This window comes from Helianthus annuus, chromosome 10 (genome assembly GCF_002127325.2).
Source record: "Helianthus annuus cultivar XRQ/B chromosome 10, HanXRQr2.0-SUNRISE, whole genome shotgun sequence".
NCBI classification, from domain to species: Eukaryota; Viridiplantae; Streptophyta; class Magnoliopsida; order Asterales; family Asteraceae; genus Helianthus; species Helianthus annuus.
The window spans coordinates 13336689-13347479 of record NC_035442.2 but is presented as its reverse complement, the minus strand read 5'-3'; positions in this window follow the sequence as shown (position 1 = coordinate 13347479).

The following is a 10791-nucleotide window of genomic DNA, read 5'->3' as shown; positions in this document are numbered from 1 at the left end:
CTATGTAATTAAAATTGTCTAACTATATTTGATTCGCTCGAATAGAACTTTTATCCAATTGTAGATAAAACATGATATTACACTACTAAAATACAAAAGTTATATTGAACTCTAGATAAAAATAAATGTGTTGTCACAACTGTATATTCAGAATATTATGAAATGTTATATCACATCACTAAAATGAGCCCAACATAACTTTGATAGCATGTATGTTTGTGCTTTGACCACTTGTACATTGTTATTCACAACTTAATTTCGAGTAAATTTATAGAAATAGATAAAAATAGATGTATCGCAACTACAAAACTCAAAGTTTATCCGACATTGTATTTTAAAAATATATAAGTGAAAAAAAACATAGTTAAAAGTATTCTCAATAATAAAATATTACAATATTTATATACTATAAATTTGAAACAATTGTGTGCATATTTGATTGTAAGTTGTGTATAAATGGTTGTACATTTATCAAATATAGGTTGTAAGTTGTGCTTAAGTGGTTGTACCTTAATCAAATAATAATGGTATCATTACCTTACCAAATTTAATTTGTTTTGTATGCATGTATGGATGTAATTCACAATAACCAGTAGGTTATGCTCACTAATTGCGATAATTAAGTTTCAAATAATTTTTTATCGAGTGTGCTCACTAATTGCATATCCCCCACACACAACAGTTTTGTACGGAACCAATCAGATATTCTTTTGCACAGGAACATTTTCCAAGAACCATACTGCCACCACTTTTTAAGACGGCGAACGAATCACTGAAACTTTACAGTATGTTTCTTCTTTTATACTTGTTGTTGTTTGTCCTTATCTACACATACTCTCACACACACTCTCACTCTCAGTATCATCTCTCTCTCTCTCTCTCTCTTAGATGAATTAGAACTATAATTAGCTTACTTAAACCATCCATTTTGTTAGAGTACCTTTAAAACAAAGTAGTAATCTCATCAAATCTCACAATTTTGAATCTTAACGACCATCAACAATGAGACTATTGTGTCGCCAAGTATTTAGTTCGCTAATTATACTACTTTGTTTTGTTCATTTTAATGTTTGCTAATTTCTATGCTTGTGCTAAGATCATCATCATCATCATCATCATCATACTCATTAAATCACACCAATAGTTATCTATGTAATTTATCAAGTCCCCTTATCTATGTAATTAAAATTGTCTAACTATATTTGATTCGCTCGAATAGAACTTTTATCCAATTGTAGATAAAACATGATATTACACTACTAAAATACAAAAGTTATATTGAACTCTAGATAAAAATAAATGTGTTGTCACAACAGTATATTCAGAATATTATGAAATGTTATATCACATCACTAAAATGAGCCCAACATAACTTTGATAGCATGTATGTTTGTGCTTTGACCACTTGTACATTGTTATTCACAACTTAATTTCGAGTAAATTTATAGAAATAGATAAAAATAGATGTATCGCAACTACAAAACTCAAAGTTTATCCGACATTGTATTTTAAAAATATATAAGTGAAAAAAAAACATAGTTAAAAGTACTCTTAATAATAAAATATTACAATATTTATATACTATAAATTTGAAACAATTGTGTGCATATTTGATTGTAAGTTGTGTTTAAATGGTTGTACATTTATCAAATATAGGTTGTAAGTTGTGCTTAAGTGGTTGTACCTTAATCAAATAATAATGGTATCATTACCTTACCAAATTTAATCTGTTTTGTATGCATGTATGGTTGTAATTCACAATAACCAGTAGGTTATGCTCACTAATTGCGATAATTAAGTTTCAAATAATTTTTTATCGAGTGTGCTCACTAATTGCATATCCCCCACACACAACAGTTTTGTACGGAACCAATCAGATATTCTTTTGCACAGGAACATTTTCCAAGAACCATACTGCCACCACTTTTTAAGACGGAGAATGAATCACTGAAACTTTACAGTATGTTTCTTCTTTTATACTTGTTGTTGTTTGTCCTTATCTACACATACTCTCACACACACTCTCACTCTCAGTATCATCTCTCTCTCTCTCTCTCTCTCTCTCTCTCTCTCTTAGATGAATTAGAACTATAATTAGCTTACTTAAACCATCCATTTTGTTAGAGTACCTTTAAAACAAAGTAGTAATCTCATCAAATCTCACAATTTTGAATCTTAACGACCATCAACAATGAGACTATTGTGTCGCCAAGTATTTAATTCGCTAATTATACTACTTTGTTTTGTTCATTTTAATGTTTGCTAATTTCTATGCTTGTGCTAAGATCATCATCATCATACTCATTAAATCACACCAATAGTTATCTATGTAATTTATCAAGTCCCCTTATCTATGTAATTAAAATTGTCTAACTATATTTGATTCGCTCGAATAGAACTTTTATCCAATTGTAGATAAAACATGATATTACACTACTAAAATACAAAAGTTATATTGAACTCTAGATAAAAATAAATGTGTTGTCACAACTGTATATTCAGAATATTATGAAATGTTATATCACATCACTAAAATGAGCCCAACATAACTTTGATAGCATGTATGTTTGTGCTTTGACCACTTGTACATTGTTATTCACAACTTAATTTCGAGTAAATTTATAGAAATAGATAAAAATAGATGTATCGCAACTACAAAACTCAAAGTTTATCCGACATTGTATTTTAAAAATATATAAGTGAAAAAAAACATAGTTAAAAGTATTCTCAATAATAAAATATTACAATATTTATATACTATAAATTTGAAACAATTGTGTGCATATTTGATTGTAAGTTGTGTATAAATGGTTGTACATTTATCAAATATAGGTTGTAAGTTGTGCTTAAGTGGTTGTACCTTAATCAAATAATAATGGTATCATTACCTTACCAAATTTAATTTGTTTTGTATGCATGTATGGATGTAATTCACAATAACCAGTAGGTTATGCTCACTAATTGCGATAATTAAGTTTCAAATAATTTTTTATCGAGTGTGCTCACTAATTGCATATCCCCCACACACAACAGTTTTGTACGGAACCAATCAGATATTCTTTTGCACAGGAACATTTTCCAAGAACCATACTGCCACCACTTTTTAAGACGGCGAACGAATCACTGAAACTTTACAGTATGTTTCTTCTTTTATACTTGTTGTTGTTTGTCCTTATCTACACATACTCTCACACACACTCTCACTCTCAGTATCATCTCTCTCTCTCTCTCTCTCTCTTAGATGAATTAGAACTATAATTAGCTTACTTAAACCATCCATTTTGTTAGAGTACCTTTAAAACAAAGTAGTAATCTCATCAAATCTCACAATTTTGAATCTTAACGACCATCAACAATGAGACTATTGTGTCGCCAAGTATTTAGTTCGCTAATTATACTACTTTGTTTTGTTCATTTTAATGTTTGCTAATTTCTATGCTTGTGCTAAGATCATCATCATCATCATCATCATCATACTCATTAAATCACACCAATAGTTATCTATGTAATTTATCAAGTCCCCTTATCTATGTAATTAAAATTGTCTAACTATATTTGATTCGCTCGAATAGAACTTTTATCCAATTGTAGATAAAACATGATATTACACTACTAAAATACAAAAGTTATATTGAACTCTAGATAAAAATAAATGTGTTGTCACAACAGTATATTCAGAATATTATGAAATGTTATATCACATCACTAAAATGAGCCCAACATAACTTTGATAGCATGTACGTTTGTGCTTTGACCACTTGTACATTGTTATTCACAACTTAATTTTGAGTAAATTTATAGAAATAGATAAAAATAGATGTATCGCAACTACAAAACTCAAAGTTTATCCGACATTGTATTTTAAAAATATATAAGTGAAAAAAAACATAGTTAAAAGTATTCTTAATAATAAAATATTACAATATTTATATACTATAAATTTGAAACAATTGTGTGCATATTTGATTGTAAGTTGTGTATAAATGGTTGTACATTTATCAAATATAGGTTGTAAGTTGTGCTTAAGTGGTTGTACCTTAATCAAATAATAATGGTATCATTACCTTACCAAATTTAATCTGTTTTGTATGCATGTATGGTTGTAATTCACAATAACCAGTAGGTTATGCTCACTAATTGCGATAATTAAGTTTCAAATAATTTTTTATCGAGTGTGCTCACTAATTGCATATCCCCCACACACAACAGTTTTGTACGGAACCAATCAGATATTCTTTTGCACAGGAACATTTTCCAAGAACCATACTGCCACCACTTTTTAAGACGGCGAACGAAGCACTGAAACTTTACAGTATGTTTCTTCTTTTATACTTGTTGTTTGTCCTTATCTACACATACTCTCACACACACTCTCACTCTCAGTATCATCTCTCTCTCTCTCTCTCTCTCTCTCTCTCTTAGATGAATTAGAACTATAATTAGCTTACTTAAACCATCCATTTTGTTAGAGTACCTTTAAAACAAAGTAGTAATCTCATCAAATCTCACAATTTTGAATCTTAACGACCATCAACAATGAGACTATTGTGTCGCCAAGTATTTAGTTCGCTAATTATACTACTTTGTTTTGTACATTTTAATGTTTGCTAATTTCTATGCTTGTGCTAAGATCATCATCATCATCATCATCATCATCATCATCATCATCATCATCATACTCATTAAATCACACCAATAGTTATCTATGTAATTTATTAAGTCCCCTTATCTATGTAATTAAAATTGTCTAACTATATTTGATTCGCTCGAATAGAACTTTTATCCAATTGTATAAATATAATTTGCAACATATTGATGTAATGGTTGTTGTAATGTATGCATTATGGTTTGAATAGTGGTAATGATATATATTATATATAGATTATGATTAACCTGTCAAACCAGAAAAAATTGACGTGGGTTCATCGTAACGCGCGAGTCCTAGATCAACTTAGTTATTTTATTCTACGTTTTACGTTTCGGTTTAATTTCTTCGCATTAACACCGCAACTTCAGTGTCGGTGGTCGCTGACAGTAGTGTGGCCTTAGTGCTCGTCTCCGCCGCAACGCGAGGGGTGCTAAATACTAGTTAGAATAATAACAAAATATATCACTGACATAGTATTTTAATGTGTATAGTAATGATTTATTTCATCATAGACAATTCACAATAACCAGTAGGTTATGCTCACTAATTGCCATAATTAAGTTTCAAATAATTTTTTATCAAGTGTGCTCACTAATTGCATATCCCCCACACACAACAGTTTTGTACGGAACCAATCAGATATTCTTTTGCACAGGAACATTTTCCAAGAACCATACTGCCACCACTTTTTAAGACAGCGAACGAAGCACTGAAACTTTACAGTATGTTTCTTCTTTTATACTTGTTGTTTGTCCTTATCTACACATACTCTCACACACACTCTCACTCTCAGTATCATCTCTCTCTCTCTCTCTCTCTCTCTCTTAGATGAATTAGAACTATAATTAGCTTACTAAAACCATCCATTTTGTTAGAGTACCTTTAAAACAAAGTAGTAATCTCATCAAATCTCACAATTTTGAATCTTAACGACCATCAACAATGAGACTATTGTGTCGCCAAGTATTTACTTCGCTAATTATACTACTTTGTTTTGTTCATTTTAATGTTTGCTAATTTCTATGCTTGTGCTAAGATCATCATCATCATCATCATACTCATTAAATCACACCAATAGTTATCTATGTAATTTATTAAGTCCCCTTATCTATGTAATTAAAATTGTCTAACTATATTTGATTTGCTCGAATAGAACTTTTATCCAATTGTATAAATATAATTTGCAACATGTTGATGTAATGGTTGTTGTAATGTATGCATTATGGTTTGAATAGTGGTAATGATATATATTATATATAGATTATGATTAACCTGTCAAACGAGAAAAAATTGACGTGGGTTCATCGTAACGCGCGAGTCCTAGATCAACTTAGTTATTTTATTCTACGTTTTACGTTTCGGTTTAATTTCTTCGCATTAACACCGCAACTTCAGTCTCGGTGGTCGCTGACAGTAGTGTGGCCTTAGTGCTCGTCTCCGCCGCAACGCGATGGGTGCTTAATACTAGTTAGAATAATAACAAAATATATCACTGACATAGTATTTTAATGTGTATAGTAATGATTTATTTCATCATAGACAATTCACAATAACCAGTAGGTTATGCTAACTAATTGCGATAATTAAGTTTCAAATAATTTTTTATCGAGTGTGCTCACTAATTGCATATCCCCCACACACAACAGTTTTGTACGGAACCAATCAGATATTCTTTTGCACAGGAACATTTTCCAAGAACCATACTGCCACCACTTTTTAAGACGGCAAACGAAGCACTGAAACTTTACAGTGTGTTTCTTCTTTTATACTTGTTGTTGTTTGTCCTTATCTACACATACTCTCACACACACTCTCACTCTCAGTATCATCTCTCTCTCTCTCTCTCTCTCTCTCTTTGATGAATTAGAACTATAATTAGCTTACTTAAACCATCCATTTTGTTAGAGTACCTTTAAAACAAAGTAGTAATCTCATCAAATCTCACAATTTTGAATCTTAACGACCATCAACAATGAGAATACTGTGTCGCCAAGTATTTAGTTCGCTAATTATACTACTTTGTTTTGTTCATTTTAATGTTTGCTAATTTCTATGCTTGTGCTAAGATCATCATCATCATCATACTCATTAAATCACACCAATAGTTATCTATGTAATTTATCAAGTCCCCTTATCTGTGTAATTAAAATTGTCTAACTATATTTGATTCGCTCGAATAGAACTTTTATCCAATTGTAGATAAAACATGATATTACACTACTAAAAAACAAAAGTTATATTGAACTCTAGATAAAAATAAATGTGTTGTCACAACGGTATATTCGGAATATTATGAAATGTTATATCACATCACTAAAATGAGCCCAACATAACTTTGATAGCATGTACGTTTGTGCTTTGACCACTTGTACATTGTTATTCATAACTTAATTTTGAGTAAATTTATAGAAATAGATAAAAATAGATGTATCGCAACTACAAAACTCAAAGTTTATCCGACATTGTATTTTAAAAATATATAAGTGAAAAAAAAACATAGTTAAAAGTACTCTTGATAATAAAATGTTACAATATTTATATTTATATACTATAAATTTGAAACAATTGTGTGCATATTTGATTGTAAGTTGTGTATAAATGGTTGTACATTTATCAAATATAGGTTGTAAGTTGTGCTTAAGTGGTTGTACCTTAATCAAATAATAATGGTATCATTACCTTACCAAATTTAATCTGTTTAGTATGCATGTATGGTTGTAAATTGTGCTTAAATGGTTGTACCCTATTCAATCGGGTTGATCCATTCAAAGTTATGTTGTTTTATTTGTAAATTATTGTTATTTATAATAATCTAATTAACTTAGCCAAAATATTGTATAAATATAATTTGCAACATATTGATGTAATGGTTGTTGTAATGTATGCATTATGGTTTGAATAGTGGTAATGATATATATTATATATAGATTACGATTAACCTGTCAAACGAGTAAAAAATGACGCGGGTTCATCGTAACGCACGAGTCCTAGATCAACTTAGTTATTTTATTCTACGTTTTACGTTTCGGTTTAATTTCTTCGCATTAACACCGCAACTTCAGTGTCGGTGGTCGCTGACAGTAGTGTGGCATTAGTGCTCGTCTCCGCCGCAATGCGAGGGGTGCTTAATACTAGTTAGAATAATAACAAAATATATCACTGACATAGTATTTTAATGTGTATAGTAATGATTTATTTCATCATAGATAATTCACAATAACCACTAGGTTATGCTCACTAATTGCGATAATTAAGTTTCAAATAATTTTTTATCGAGTGTGCTCACTAATTGCATATCCCCCACATACAACAGTTTTGTTGGATCTGAGTTTCCTTTTGATTGTATTTTTGTTTGAAGTTAAAATGGAAAATGGATGAGTTGTGCAGCGGAATTAAAACGATAACAAACTTTGCATACAATCAAATGAGAGTAATACTTTAATCAAACATCTTTACACAAAGAACCGAATGATTGAATTTATTTCAAACACGATTACAATGATGATGTATGAATGCAAACTCCCCCTCAGCCCGAGCTCAGTAGTTTGTTCGTGCAAAGAAGACGAATGATGTGAAGAGCTAATAGAACAGTACAAAGTACTGTACTATTTATAAGCACTTGCAAACTACTGAGCATCTTTAGCTGACGTCACCATGAAAGTGACATCTAACCTCCTAACAAACTCTAACCTCTGATCTATACAGACACTGCTTGTGTTAACTACTGCTATTACATTCTATTACATAACAGACTATAGAACAACTGCTGCAACCTTCTACTGCTGTGAACCCAGCAGCACTTGTCCGGATCAGCAGTGCTTGACTCAAGGCAGTAGATTGAATCAGCAGGACTTTGAGTCTTCATCAGATCTTTAATTGAGCAGCAGTTATTGGTCAGTAGTTAGTAAAATCAGCAGATAGGAGGTCACCAGTTGTTGTAATCACTTTCAAGGGGAAAGATATGTATATCAACATCTGCTTATTTAGAATCCACTGAGCTGATCCAGTTTTGGCTTTACATTATCTGTTCCTCTGATAGGGTTCAATCCCAACAATCTCCCCCTGGAACAGATAATGCCAAAACTCTTCATTATTGTGGATACGTTATTGCCTCATCAACAGTTCCCTTATTTGACCTTTAAATTGTAATTCAAAGTTCAGGGCATCTGTATCTTCATCATCCCTGCTAAGTGGAAGATCAAGGAGATCCTGCAAATCTTCAAGACTCAGGCCAAGAGCTTGTTCCCTTGATATTATCTTCACTTCTCCACCAGACCTGAGCAAGGTCAATACGCGAGTCTGTTTGTCAGTTGCCCACTTTTGTATTTTTGAGCCTGGTGGGTTTCTAGGGAGATGCTTATTTGCAGAAGTATTTGGAGAGGCTGGCCGATTCATCACTGGCTGAGCAGTGGTAGCAGAATTTTCTTGTTCAAGTTCTTCTTTTAACGTTCTTAGCACGCCTTCTTTTAACACTATATTGCCTGAAAGAATATCTTGAACTGTCTCAACTCCTAACTGGCTTTGTCTCCTCCTTTTGTAAGAGGAAGTACCAGCTGGAGCAGTGGATCTCCTGATTTGCAGCTTTAATGGTCCTTTTGAAACCGCTGCTTCAGGGTAGTCAGGTTTTTGAGGGATTTTTGTGTCTTTCTTTCTTAATTCCTCCAACCTTTTGTAGGTTGACCTGACTATATCTTCCTTCCATCTAGCTACTTGTCTTTTGGTGCCAAAATCAGCAGCAACCAGTTCTTCTTTCATTCTCTTCAGTTCCAGCTGCTTGTCAGGTATATTTCTTTTGAATTTTGCCCAATCAGGAGGAGTGTGAGTGACTTTCCTTTTTATCATATCTTGTATTCTTTCTGCTTCAGCTTCAAGCTTAGGAACAATCCACTCTTTGTACATGTGTCTCTCTCCTTTGTATTTCTTGTAAAACATGATGCTTTCAATGTAGTCTTTCTTCAGAGTTTCAGCAGCTCTTTCAGAAATTTGTTGACTAACATTCTTTGCAAAACGTTCTAGGGAACTGACTTGTGTAAGCAGATATTGGTAGTATCTTGAAACTTCTTTGTCAGATTTCGCTTGTGAGTTTCTTTGTGAGATATCCTCTGCTTGTTTGGCCTTTATCTTCAAATATTCATCAATGTTTTTGGGCCATGGATATCCTTTGATTGAGGGCAAACTCCTTTTGGCAGGGTCATCCTCAGTATAGAAGGATTTTATCTCTTCTCTGACAGCTTCTAGTTCAAGAGGAAATTGAACACCTGCAGGAGGTAAAGGTTTGTGCATTGGAACAGAAGAAAGTGGAACTGGTTTTGGTATATTGACAAGAGCTAAAGGTTTTGAAGATGTTTGGGGTGGTGAAGTGACATCATCTTTAGGAGTTAGCCTCCTCCTCTTTATTTGAGGAGGGACTGGTGATGTTTTAGATGGAAGGGTGGTTGTAGTAGCAGTGGTTTGTGATAGACTAACAGCTGTTGAAATAACTGGTGTTCCAACCACTGTTGCCTTTACAGCAGATGTTTTAACACCTGCTGTCTTCTGCCTTTTGACAGGAGGTGATTGTGATTTTGGTGGTGATGGGGGTAAAGCAGTAGATGTAGTGTGTGTTGAGGTGGTGTGTGTTGTAGTGGGAGCAGATGTTGAAACTACTGAGGTACCAATAGCAGTTGATACAACAGAAGTTACAACACCTGTTTTGGGAGGTGGTTTTTGAGCAGACTTTGAACGTCTGACTGGGATGGATTTGGGTAGCCTTCCTCTTCTTGTAGGCTTCTTCTCCTTTTCATCAATGAGATTTTCATCATCCCTTGATCCTGAAGTACCCTGATCCGGATAGTCCACCCTGGCTTTCTTTTTGGCCTCTCTATCCCTTTTTACCCATGCAAGTGCTTCTGCAAGTGCATTTGTAGTCACATCAATTTTCTTACTACCATCTGGCAAAGGGATCTGCTTGGTCATATTTGAATTTTCTGGCGCAAGGTAAAGACCATCAGTTATTCCCTTTCTTCTCCACTCCTGAATTTTCTCCCCCTTTTTGGCATTATCTTCAGGGAGTTGATCAATGAAAAATACTGGTGGAGGAGCAGTGCCAGTGGTGTGCAGGATCTGAGTTGTGAGAGCCTTTAGATCAGCCTGAGTGTCTTTGA